The 13,320-nt window shown below is 41.9% G+C and overlaps 1 protein-coding gene across 10 annotated transcripts in view; it reads left to right on the top strand.

Annotated features, from left to right (window-relative positions):
* TEAD1 (TEA domain transcription factor 1) overlaps positions 1-13,320 on the top strand; it is a 168,169-nt gene that overhangs the window by 14,184 nt on the left and 140,665 nt on the right. The window contains exon 1 of one of the 10 annotated variants that reach the window (XM_060275585.1): positions 2,260-11,205. The exons of 7 other annotated variants lie outside the window; for them this stretch is intronic. The gene's annotated coding sequence lies outside the window, so the exon portion shown is untranslated. 2 more of the 10 variants (XM_060275576.1, XM_060275588.1) reach the window with 2 other exon arrangements.

Below are 13,320 nucleotides of genomic sequence, written 5' to 3'. Positions count from 1 at the left end.
GCGTTAGTGGTTAGTATACGGTGCTTTTGTAAGCAATAGGAAGATGTACATCTGAGGAACAAAGGCACTTGACTCAATTTGCTGAAGCTGTTTATAATCTGTGGTCTTGATTTTGGATGTCTGGATACCTTGGCATATGCAAGGGTGAATCAGAGCTGCTATCTGGATTCTTCAACCGTAAACATCCAGGATGTAAAAATGAGTGACATGACATTCATGAACTCATGAACGTATTTGCAGCTTTTTCCAAAACTGCTACATCCAGGTCCTTCCGTCCGTCTGTCCGCCCCCCCCCCCTTTTGCTTTTAATTCTAAAAAAATTGGTAGCAAAGATACAGAAGTCAAGAATAGTGGCTGGAGAGAAGAGAAAAACCTTGGAAGAAGTAAAACAAAAGAAGTCATCTTCTTCTTCCTCAACCACCTTCCTGGCTTATTTCTTACAATGAAAGCTAGTTGGTTCTACATAACCAAGGCCGTTCTGTCTATTTCTGAATGTGAACCACACTGTAGCATATAGTGTTCAGTTTTAATTATTACTGTTTAAATGGATGTTATTCAGCTGTGTTCATTACGTAAAGTCAAAATTAGCTCTAATTTTAATCCCTTGCACTGCCTGCAAAATGTACTTCTCTGATAGTATTGACTTAAACAGAAACAACAACCAAAAAAGCAATTAGCTTTCCCATTCTTTTGGCTGCTATTCCTATCCAACCTGAACATTTCTGTTCCAAAACAAATATGGCAGTATAATGGTTTTGAGATTGATTAGGGACCACACTTTGGCACCGTGCTTTGTGTATCGGCCTGATAGTTACCATAGAGAAATCTTAAAACAATGCACTGATTTGGAAATAGTTAAACTGCTGAAAATCTATGATGCTCTAAAGCAGAGGTGGCTAACCTGTGGCTGTCCAGATGCTTCTGGACTCAATCTCCATCAACCCCAGCCAGCATGTCCAGTGATGGAGGATGATGGAAACAGGTGCTCTGAAACAGGTAAGTGGTAATAATAGAAAATACTGGAAGTAGAGGCAAAATATGGCCACCTGTGGGTGGCAAAGCTGCAAGGTACATCTGCAGGGCATCCCATTGGCTACTTCTGTTCTAAAGGCAGTAGGCTATTTTTAATAATATTGTTTCCTTATTGGAGAAGTTATGCCCCACCTTTCAAATTTTGAAATGGAAACTCTCACTGTGGATATAGACTTATTTCTTTGGGGCAGTGGTGTTTTTTGTAGCTACTTGAGCGAAGCATTCTTCCAATGTTAATTCAGAGAAAAATGGCATGCTAACCTATGGCATACAAAGTCAAATGTTGCATTAGAACTTGAAGGAGCAGCCACTGTTTTGTCACATTGCTAATGAGACTTGTGTTGAACAATAAAATGTATAATGAAATAATTTACAAATAACTCTATTTCAGGTGCCATAAAGGATCATGTTATCATGAAGCTGCTTAATGAAAGATACTTAAAGTAAAAAAATTCAGAACTGTATTGTTGTTGAACCTAACCTATCTCCAGTTCTTTGCTTGCTGTAATTTGAGTCCTGTGCAATTTTGAATTGATAAATCTGGGACTTTGATTTCCTAGCTGTGTGAACAAACTATCCTAAATCTGACTTAAAAGCAGCACAGTTCAGTGTTAGACCAAGAAGCAACTTATCACTATAATGTGGATTTTCAGGTAGGAATTAGAGGCCTGCGGCAGCAAATTATTCACTCCAGTCAGTGGTTAGTGATTGATTCATTAATTAGAATCAATTTAAATGGATTTGCAAGGCTCCTATAACAGCTTATCTTATTAACAGTATCAAAGCAGTAAGGTGTTCAAATATGTTACCTTAAACAAAATATAACCCATCTATAAGAGTTGTTTACTTACATTTGCAGAAGCAGATCCTTCCTGTTACACACATATTTTTATTGAGTCCTCCCCTCCCCCCGAATATACCGGTAGTCCTTTAATTTCTGTATGAATACACATGTTTCACTCATGGATTTTTTTGAGATGTTCTGAACCTACAGAAATTCTGTTTTAAGCCCTGTTCCATGCCCATTGAGCATGGGGCGTCTTTTCCCGGTGGCACTGTGGACCATAGATTGCAGCAAAATGCTGGGCAAAGTTTTGCCCAGTATCTTCCCTCTGTGATGGGCTCACGGGAAAAAGCTGTCCCATCAGGGCGTCTTCTAAGTCTCTGACTGGAACCCGGCCAGATGGGCGGGGTATAAATAATAAATTATTATTATTATTATGAACTGGCAGTGCAGGGTGGCCTTTCGAAGCGCGGCGATGTAGTTGTTGATGGACTCACCTTCTGCCTGATCTTGGTGGTAGAACGCATGATGGGCAGCAATTTTGGATGGCTTGGGCGCATAGTGGTTACGGAGCTTCTATTTGAGCGTGTCCCATGGTGTTGCCTCAACAGCTAGAGGCGCGACCAAGGCCGGGGCTGTCTCGAAGACCCCGGAGCCACAAAAAGGCCCCGCTTCCGTTCTGTGGACATCACTATCAGCTCATTTGCTTGGAGATAGCAGGCAAACCGAGCGAGGTAAGCATCCCATGATTCAGAGGCTGGTGCAAACGGCGGTAGAGGCACGAATGAAGCCATGATTCCGATGCCAACGTGGAGGGCGATGGATGGAAAACAGTGCTCTAGCCAGAACAGTGCTCTAGCCTATTTCAGTGTATCTGAAGAAGTGTGCATGCACACGAAAGCTCATACCAAAATAAAAACTTAGTTGGTCTTTAAGGTGCTACTGAAGGAATTTTTTTATTTTACTTCGACCCAGACCAACACGGCTACCTACCTGTAACTAGCCAGAACGGTCAGCTCTGAATTGGTTCTGCTCAGTGATTCCGCTTGGTGAGCGTCCGAATCTGCCTGTGCTCTGATGTCCATCCATCCCATCCTCGTCGCCAGTATTAAATAGTGGGTAGACAACAGAGCGATTCTTCAAGAAGCTCTTTATTCGGAAGCCAGAACAGAACTGAACTGCATTGCAGAGCTGGCCTGCTTTTATAGAGGCTGGCTCAAACAATGTATCAAACATAATTCAAAGTTCCCTCCTAAAACAACTGTCAAGGACCTGAGGGAAAACTATATACACTAATACATAACATCTTTAAAAAATAATGACTCATCTTTTATGTCATGTTTTCAGGGTTTATTTTAATGTGTAAGATGCCATGTGGGTGTTTGTTCTATAAAATTTAGCACATTATCTTTAAATGATATAGAACATGGAAACTACATATTTAAAATGTGTCTACAGGTTGCCGTGTTACTAATGAATTCAGTTTTAGGATGCTATTTTAGGCTCTGTTCAGATGCTTTCCCAAGACAATTGTCCAGTTCATACGGTCGAAGCATGGGCAGACATTTTCTCTTCCTGTATGCATGAAATACTAGGTTGTTTACTCTTTCACCTTTCCCTGAGGGGAAAGAATTGCACAAATTGGGTTTATGCAGAGATGAATGTCCACATGGACTGTCTGCACGACACATTAAGTTATGAGAGTAGTGGAGGGCATTGAAAACCGAGGATGCTCCTTTACCACAAGAACAAGATGAGCAGCCAAGGTAAGCATTTGAACTGAGCCTTATTGTTGTTTATCTCAGGATGGAGCAGATCAGAAATGTGAATCAGCTAATTAAATAAAATAGAGTCTTGTTCACTATGGTCAATTCTGTTGCTTACCTTGGCTGAAGATTCAGTTCCTGTGGTGGAGGAGCAGGCTTTCACACACTGCTCCCCCAAGCTCATAATGGATATCACATGCGCAACAGCCTAAATTATGCACATTTCCCTCTTTCAAACAGTAAGGTAAAGATAAAGGGATCCCTGACCAGTCCAGTCGTGACCGGCTCTGGGGTTGTGCGCTCATCTCGCATTATTGGCCGAGGGAGCCGGCGTACAGCTTCCAGGTCATGTGGCCAGCATGACAAAGCCGCTTCTGGCGAACCAGAGCAGCACACGGAAATGCCGTTTACCTTCCCGCTGTAGCGGTACCTATTTATCTACTTGCACTTTGATGTGCTTTTGAACTGCTAGGTTGGCAGGAGCTTTTTATATACATAAAAAGTATATGTACATGCATGAAACAATAAGAATTTGCTTTATTAAAGACAGAGGTGAGGGCTTGTGCTGTTCAAGGTGTGGCAGAGAACTCTTTTGCATCCTTACTTCCTGTTCTCACACCACAGTACCCTTGTCCTCCCACCCAACTCATTGCGTGCTGTTTGATTATTCGAGTTATGCTGTTTTATGGTTTGATTGCTGTAACCTATACAGACTTTAGGCTGACACTTTAACTGACATTAGAAAGTAGAGGTAGTTTTAATCTGTTTAATATTTTAACTTCTGCATATTTTAAAGTATGTTGTGATTTTTTTCTTGATTTTACTGTTTTATCTTTTGTAGACCGCTTTGATGTTAGTTTACAATCAAGTGGTGTATACATTTTATGAGTAAAATGAATAGATAAATTAACATTTTAAAGGAAAACAACCTCTTTATAATATTTAATACAATAATTGGTTATAAACTGATGCTATACATCAGGTGTAGAGAATTTGATGTTGCAGACTACAACTCCCATCATCCATGGTCATTGGCTTCCTGGGGCTGATGGACATGAATAGTTCAGCAACATCTGGAGGGCCAAAGGTTCCCCATGCCTATTATGCATGTTTTTCCCTTGGAAAACCAGGAGATGCAGTCTTGTCTGACAAGTAAATATGGCTGCAAACATACTTACAGTGGAGTTAGTTCAGTTGAACTTGCGATGTGTGTCTGGTGGTAAAAAATAGTATGTGTATACAGTCATACCTCTGGTTGTGTCTGCTTCAGGTTGCGTTTTTTCAGCTAAAGTATGCGGCGGACGCAGAAATGTTTACTTCCGAGTTTCATCGCGCGTGCATGCGCAGAAGCGTTTGCGCGCTTGGCGCATGCGCAGAAGCGCTTTATCAGTGCTTCGCGCATGAGCGGAAGCGCCGCTCCAGATACGTACTTTTCAGGGCGAGAATGGCACCCCGGAACGGATCAGGTACGTATCCAGAGGTACCACTGTATATGTACTTATTACATATAACTAGTGTAAAATTTAAGTAGAGTTCGTCCTAAGATTTCCTGTCTTTACTGACTATATTAATTCTTGACTTTGTAAGAGTGCTGTGGGGTGGGGGGGTGGGGACCATGTGTTTGTGTGTGAGAGGAGAAAAGAATATTTGTAAGAGTTATATAGGCATGGCGCAAGGCGCTGAAACAGTAAGCATACCTAATGAGTCATATTTAGACATAGTGAAGCTGGCATTGGGGAAGAACTGCAGCTGCTGGGCTCAAGCAGGTGCAGTTGGGGGTGTTATAGGGAAATCTGAGATGGGGGAGATTGCTTGCTTTTTAGCATAGAGCTGAAAAAGCCTGGAAGCTGGCTTTTAAATGTTGGTTCTCTTCCCTCCACCACCCTGCTTGCCTCCTTACATAAATTTATGCCCCGCTTCCTCAACTCCCACCATCTTTAAAAAAAAGAAAGAAGATATCTATTAATCAGCTGTAGAGACCTGTGCAAATTCATGGGGTGATATACGAACCTCAGATACTTGGAACAGTGTATTTCTTGGTATCTGTGTTGAAGGCAAAAAGTGCTGCTATGGTCAAACGCTGCAAATTTCACTCACTAAAGCCGTAGACAAAACAAAATTAAAAAAATCCTTCCAGTAGCACCTTAGAGATCAACTAAGTTTGTCATAGGTATGAGCTTTCAATAGCTAAAAGTTCACAGGGCTTGACATACTGATAGACTCAACTGGAACTGATTTTCAGTTCTAGGGCCAAGTCCCCATGTGCCTTAAATACCAGTATTAAAATCCCCTCTTATCAAAGGATGCTTACTTCTGTACAGCCTATCTAGGATTCACAGACAGATAGGAAGTTGCAATAGTTGAGATCCCCAACCATTTGGGGCCTGAGGGTATACTGGAAATTAAGAAACTGTCATGGTCTTCTCAAAACACCCATCTTGAGTGGGCACGAGGATGTCACTGTTCAGACAAACCCCCCCGCAAAAGACACAACATCTGCATACACCCTAAAGCCGAAAAAACACAGGCAAAAAAGTAGGCCACCACCTTAACCAAACAGTTCCTCTAACCTCAATTTAAAAAGAAAAAGGGGAGGGGGGGTCTTGGCAGATGGCAGCTGGGGTGAGGGTGCCATGGGGCCCACAGATGTTGGAGTCACAGCTAGGAAGAATTCTGGCTGCCTCTAGACTTGACGAAAAATGGTCCTCAAATGCGTTTGGAGTGTTGAAACATGTTAACAGGACTAATGGGAAGTGTACAACCTCCTGAATAACCCCAGCTAAAGAACTTTGTTATGTTCATTTTTATGTTTTTGTGGATGCAGCTTTGATTAAGTAACAGAGTCAGAGATAAGGCGTATGGCTAGTCTAACATTCATGAAGGTTGATCATCCTGGAAATATATCTTTCTACTGCCATCCTTATGGGCTACCTTTTTTTTTGAGGGTGGGTGATGATGTCTGGAAGCAGATACTTTAAAAATCCTTACATAACAAGCTTCCTTTGAAGTACTTTTATATATTGAAGTCAGATGCACTTGTCGCAAAAGCTGGCACCAGGAGTCTGTTCAGCGCAGGTGACCAATCAGAAGTCAGACTTTGGTTTCCAAATGCTTTGGAAGTCGAAGAGACTTCCGGAACGCATTCTGTTCGACTTCCAAGGTACGACTGTAATGTGTGTTTATGCCTGAGCAGATGGTTGCTCCTCATTCAGTTGCATGTTATTCCATTCCATTATTCCATTGCATTTCTAGCAACCCCCCCCCTTTTCTCTGGAGAGCTCGAGGTGGTGCACATGGTTCTCTTCCTCCCCATTTGATCCTCACAGCAACCCTGCGAGGTAGATTAGGCTGAGACCTCTTTGTTGCAACACCTGCACCAGGAACCTATGGGTACTTGGGTGTAGACATGTAGGACCCTCTGCAAATATCCATTCCAGTGTGACATGGGCCAAGTGCAATCCCATCCCTGCGTCTGTGTACATCTATACCTGACAAAGGAGGGAAGTCATCAGTGCAGGAGCAGGAGACTAGAGGTCCCCTAAGGTGCGCAGAAATGGAACCCCAGTCCATTTTGAATGTTCTTCATGAGGCTGCTTTCCGGTGTGCTCTGTTCAGAGTGATCCCACTATAAGAGGCACACACAATCGCAGGGGAGGTTATGTTTTACCTCCACTGACGGAGGCGATATGCTTCTCAGTACCTGCTGCTGCGAATTGCAAGTGCGGCTGTTGCTTTTGTACTCCAGCCTTGCTTGTCCACTGAGAGAACAGGACATTGAACTCGGTGGGCCTTTTGTCCTGAACCAGCAGGAGCTGCTCTTCTTGTGTTTGCAGAGATGCCAACTTCATTTCACCTTGCTTCAGTGGCCCCCCCTCCCACTGCCTGAGTTACAGTGGGTGCTCTAGTCCAGTTTTTAGATTCTCTCCCCGCATGGCTTGGAAATGCGTTGCCGGATTCTTGGGCTCCATGCCCTGTGTCAATGTGGGAGTGCCTGCGGGTGGACGCTTTATGTCAGGAACACTTTTTTTGCACCTTTAAAAATAGCATGTGTGCACGACAGCTGTAGGACTTTGTCGCTCAACTTGAAATAGTAATCTTAAACAGAGATATTACCGTGCCCTCAATGAAAGCGATTGGCAGAAACTATTATTATCTTGTGTGCTGCTCCCTTGTAGGGAACAAATGCTTTGCAGCCTCATTCTCGTACAAATCCTTATTTTTCTATCTAGATATTTTGCAAAATACCTTGCGAAAGTTCTGTTCGTAAAGGTGGATATAGATTTAAGACACATAGCTGTAATTACCTTTAACTTCTGTATTGTGAATTAGTGTTCCTGTAGTCACCGCATTTGTTGATTTGATTTGATTTCTTTCTGGATCGCCTTTCCACAGTAAGCTGTGCTCAGACTACCCTTTAATAAACATTCACTTCGCAAAATGAGAAGCATTAGGGTGGGGGAAAGAAGCAAGTTTACAAAATGTATCAATCGATTCAGATAGCTGAATATGCCTGCATTGTGAGGGGTTGGAATAGATGATCCTCAGGGTCCTTTTCAATATTCTATGATTCTATGAGATAGGTTGAAAATCAATAATACAGCATACAGAATAAACACACAGGTAAAAAAAGCTAAGGAGCAAGGTAGTTATACCCATTTTACAGAGCGATGACTGAGGCTGAGGAGGATTGACTTGCCAAGGGCACCCGGAGAGTTTGTAGCTGGGCTGGGATTTGAACCTAACACTTCTTCAGTTGAAGACTGGCCTGCTGAAGTGCTTGCTAGCACTTGCAGAGTAAGAAATAAGGTTGAGGAAAAAAATTCCTTGCCTTAGGCCACCCAGTGAGTTCAGGGGTGGGTTCTCAGTTCAGGTTGTGGCTGGGCATCCTCTCTGCTGGATCTGTACAGTCACTCAACCGTTATCCTGCTGCAACTATTATCAGTAAATAGCACACAGTCTTTTTCTCCCCATGTTAGCTGCTTCCAGTTCTACTCCACCGACATACGCAATTTCAGTTAATTGACTTTTCTCCCCCAGTTGAATTTGTACAGTAGGATTCGGGGCTAAAAGGGAAAAGGGCATTGTTACTGAATAGCTTTTAAATGACATCCTGCATAACCCCACCATTAAGACTTCAGGGAATATTTCCAGTTCTGTATCCATCTGTGTGTATACCGTGAGCTACACTTTGAGGTGGCGGGAACTTTATGTGCATGGCAAGATTTGGAAAAATTATCGTTAGTTCAATTAGTTCAGCTCCTCCCTCGGATAAGCACGTATTTCTTAAAAGGGGAGGGGGCGGGGTGAGAGAAATCACGGTAGTTACAGTTCAGTGTTTGTATGAAAGGCAATTTAGTTTTCTAGTAACAACATTTCCATGATGCTTTTATATAAAGGTCAGTGGTATGTAATTATGTGGTGGACCAGTGGCAGGTGCTGTGTAACAGCAATTGCTGCCTTACATGTTAAATGTAATAATTATGCTAAGGAGCTACTTTGAAAAGTGTAGGAGAATATAATGCTTGTACAAAATTTTTTACTGTTGCACTTGTCATAACATCTAATTTAGTAATACGCATTAAGAGTAAACCAGTGTTTTAATTTTGCATTGGAATTTTTATGCCGGGGCTATTCAAAGAAAAGGCGTTTTGTTGCAATGCTTTTGCATTTGTATGAATTCAACATTTTGCTGCGACGTATTGGCCTGTATATTTATTGTACAGGCAGAGCTTGGGCATCTTTTTTTGCTTAGGTGAAAAGATGCCCACTGCTTGCTTCTAGAGTACAGAAGCATTTTACAGCTATCAGCAAAATAACAATAAACAAATAAATGGAGGACATTGTAAATTTGAGTCTTTGAAGGGTTTCTTTTTTAAAGGAAAGGATGTGATGCAAAGCCCCTTGAGATTTCCCATTTATCAGATTTCGTATTATTTTTAAATAAATAAAAGCTGTGAGTGAAATCCAATCCGGAGTCGATGGACGTGATGGGAGTTAGTTTCGCCTCCCTCTTTTTGCAGCACTCATGCCCCAGTCTGCGTAAAAGGGTTCCCCGCCGCACAGAACAGGTTTCAGAGGTGCATGGCGGCTGCAGGATGGAGGAGAGGAAAGGTAAGTCCTGCTTGCGCAATCATAAGTCTGTGTTGCGCACTCAGGACACCACCACTAGATAGCACCCTGTGAGGTGAAGGCTTTTTGAAAAGCAAACAAATGCTGTAATAACATGAGACAGTCATAATACAGACCCGGCTCTTTTCATTTGCAGTTTTGCTGTGCTGCATTAAACCTGACACCCTTCCCCCCCCCAAAAAAACCTAATCAGGAAAAAATTGAAAACAGATGTATTAATCTGTGAACAGGTTTAGCAAGAGGTATGAAATTGTCACCCAGTTCACATTTACTCGAGGGCTAAGTCCTTCTCAGTGAGGTTTACTTCTGTGTGAACACACATAGGATTGCAATGCCAGTGCGGCTGAGTAGGAGAGAATTTGTGGGCATCTAGGATTTGTAAAATGTGGTGCAGAAACTCGACATGGTTCTAAGAAGTATCACAACACTGGCTCAAGGGGTGGCTTGCAAAGCACATGCTTGCATCACGAGAAGTGTAACTGTTTACATCTCCTATTTCCTGCAGCTGGAATAATACAGTGTAGAATGGATGGCAATGAGGGGAAGGTATGTTTAAGCAGTCAGGTAAGAGATGGTACTGACCTCAAGTCTGGAAAGGAAATTCTGCACCTGGCTCACTTTATCTAATAAATTGCCAGTCTCTATTTCACTTTCTATATTGTAAACTGCCTTGTCATCTTCACATGAAAGGCAGTATAGAAATTTAATGGGTAACAGCAACAACAACAACTATGGTCGCTACAAGTGGGTCAAGGTCTGATGCAAGGTGGGCTGCGAGAGGAGCATTGCTACCAGGCATAGCTGCCAAGTTTTCCCTTTTCTCACGAGGAAGCCTATTCAGCATAAGGGAATTTCCCTTAAAAAAAGGGATAACTTGGCAGCTATGCTACCAGGTATCTGGTAAAAGATTAAGAAATGGGTCCCCAAATGCCTGGGTGGGTTTTGGTTCTGTGAAGGCTGAAGTTACCTGCTCTAGGCAATTTGCACTTGTAGAAATAAGTTGAGGGGAACACTCCTGGCAGCTCACATGGATCTTAATGTTCAGTTTATTTATTAAAACAATATTTCTAAACCACCCTTCTTCCAATGGATTCCAGAGAAGTGAACAATAGAGAAAAGTTACTCGAAACAGCATGCCGATACAATGCAATAACATCCTTCACAGTAATTTACAGGCTGAGGCTATAAAAGACAATACTGTACAAGCAAAAAAAAAACAGGCTGATGCAACAGAAACCCTTTAAAATTCCAGGGCAGATGAAAAGGTCTTGACGAAGGAATCGGCTTTTCTAAATGCGACACGAGGGTTCAACTGAGTTGGTGGGAGTGGCAAGCAGTCAGAAATGAGAAGCCTGCCAGGTGATGGGCACTGTGACAGAGTGGCAGATGGTTCTCCCAAGATACAGATGAAGTCAGGGTGTGATGGTGAAGGAGAAAATGCAGGAGCAAAGTGGTGCAAGGGAAAGAGTAGCTGGGGAGTGGATCGGACAAACGGTAACTTGGCACGATTTTATTTACTTAAAGAATTTATGCCACCCAGTAAAAAAGAAGAAGCACTGGGCAAATTTCAAACTTGACAGAGCTGGAAGCATTGTTGGAGGCCCGAAATGAAGGCAGCAGACACAGGTTCAGCAAAGCAATATGTCATCACCACCTCTTCCTCTTCTGCTAATTTAGTGTAAATGGGATTCTTGTTATATTCCATGCCTCTTTGGATTGTCACATGGGGTGGAGGAGGTTAGAGTCACTCAGAGGTTGCTGTGAGTGCAAAATGAGGATTTGTAGATTTCTCTTGCAGAAGGATAGTTTGCAGAGTGCACACATCTTACCACAGTGGAGGTATGTCTGCAATTCCACTTGGCTGCAGTACAGGAAATAAAAAAAAAGAAAAGGAAAGTTTCTTCTCTTCCCCCCACCCCCATATAGTGTCTGAAGCTGCTCTAAGAACACAGCATCTTATCTTTAAAAACTACACGAGATTCGGAGACGTAAGTGTGAGAGAGTGGATATTTTTCAATTTACATGTGATTATATTTTAGTTAACAGCCTTAATTCCATGTTGCCTTTTAAGCACATACCAGTTTGAAAAATAAATAGGAATACATGCTATATAACTATTTGTAAGAGTCAGTCTAAAAAGTATTCTAAGTTTAAAATACATAAGTTTGCTTATTCAGCCATCTAAAAATTGTGCAAATATTTACGCAACATGAACTAGTAATAAAATTGTGATTTTTGGCTATTCAGCTATGGTTGAGTTAGGACTCTCACCTCAAACTGAGGATGTTTCCAAGAAATGCAGGACAGTAATGAACAGGAGAAAAGAGTAGGGTTCTCACCGGTAAAGATTAAGGAGAGAGGACATTAGGGCTTAAATTGATATCTTATTACATATTCATATGTATATGGAATTATATTGAATCAGATGATCTGTAGAGCATAAAATCTAAATATTAAAATGCATTGTTTAATTGAGATAAATTGGTATAGATAATCAATTTGGGTAGTTAAATCAAAACTAAGAGTTACAAACTTGATTATTGTTTGGAATCTTTAGATAACTGTTGGCAGGAATTATTGATAAAAGAAATTTAAATGTCTGTTGCTCAAATCTACCTGCCAATCAAATAATTTGGGAATCTGGATTACAGTTTGCTCACAAATGTCATTCCAAAATCTTCTTAATGGCTGCTACAGAAAGTTTTCAAAGGATCATAGTACAGGCTGGGCAGAGGTAACCAAAATATTGAGTTCCACTGTAGCATGACTTAAAAAGGAAGGAGGGCGTGTTAATCTGTGCTGCCAATCCTCAGACTTGGTAGTATACTGAAGGTAAAGCGAAGGTTTTTCCTGCATAGATAGCTTGACAAAACAAAACACTCAATTTCACTCTTGGCCTGGTGAACTGGACTTTCCACAGAAGAGAAGTGTTTACACTGCTATACATTTTTTATCTGTGCACCTGAACTTTTTCTCATTTCTCCCGAAGAGAAACGGAAGAACTGGCATGCTTCAATTTTCCTGGTAAGAGTGCCAGCCAATTCAGTTTAAGTCAGGCGCGTTTGTTAGAAACCGATCCTGCATTCCCTTTAAGGAGAAAATTGTGCTGATAGATCTAAACTATTACAGTCATACCTCAGGTTACGGCCGCTTCAGGTTGCGGACCCCGCCGAACCCAGAAGTCCTGGAACGGGTTACATCTGGGTTTCATCGCTCGTGCATGCGCAGAAGCATCGAATCGCAGCCCGCGCGTGCGCAGATGCGGCACTGCGGGTTGCGAACGTGCCCCCCGCACGGATCACGTTCGCAACCCGAGTGTCCACTGTATAACAAAAGGGTAATAAATACAATATTATTCTTGTGAGAATTTGTAAAATCAAACTAAAGATTCGGTTTGGGTGGAAGAGAAAAGGATTGTAATTGTTGGGCGAATCTTTTGCTTGGCATTTGGGCCACACTATTTATTTTTCTTAAAACCAGAGCCTATTGGTATATTTACATTTTAATAACAATTCAGTTTATGGGCATTGTATATATTGGGCAGAGTGCAGATGTGCTGCACATAAGAAAAGCTTGCCTGGTGGCACTTGTCCAAGATGACTTCACTGC

This window comes from Zootoca vivipara, chromosome 1 (assembly GCF_963506605.1).
Source record: "Zootoca vivipara chromosome 1, rZooViv1.1, whole genome shotgun sequence".
In the NCBI taxonomy this organism is placed as follows: Eukaryota; Metazoa; Chordata; class Lepidosauria; order Squamata; family Lacertidae; genus Zootoca; species Zootoca vivipara.
The sequence above is the reverse complement of the archived record's forward strand: the minus strand, read 5'-3'. Positions and strand labels throughout refer to the sequence as shown.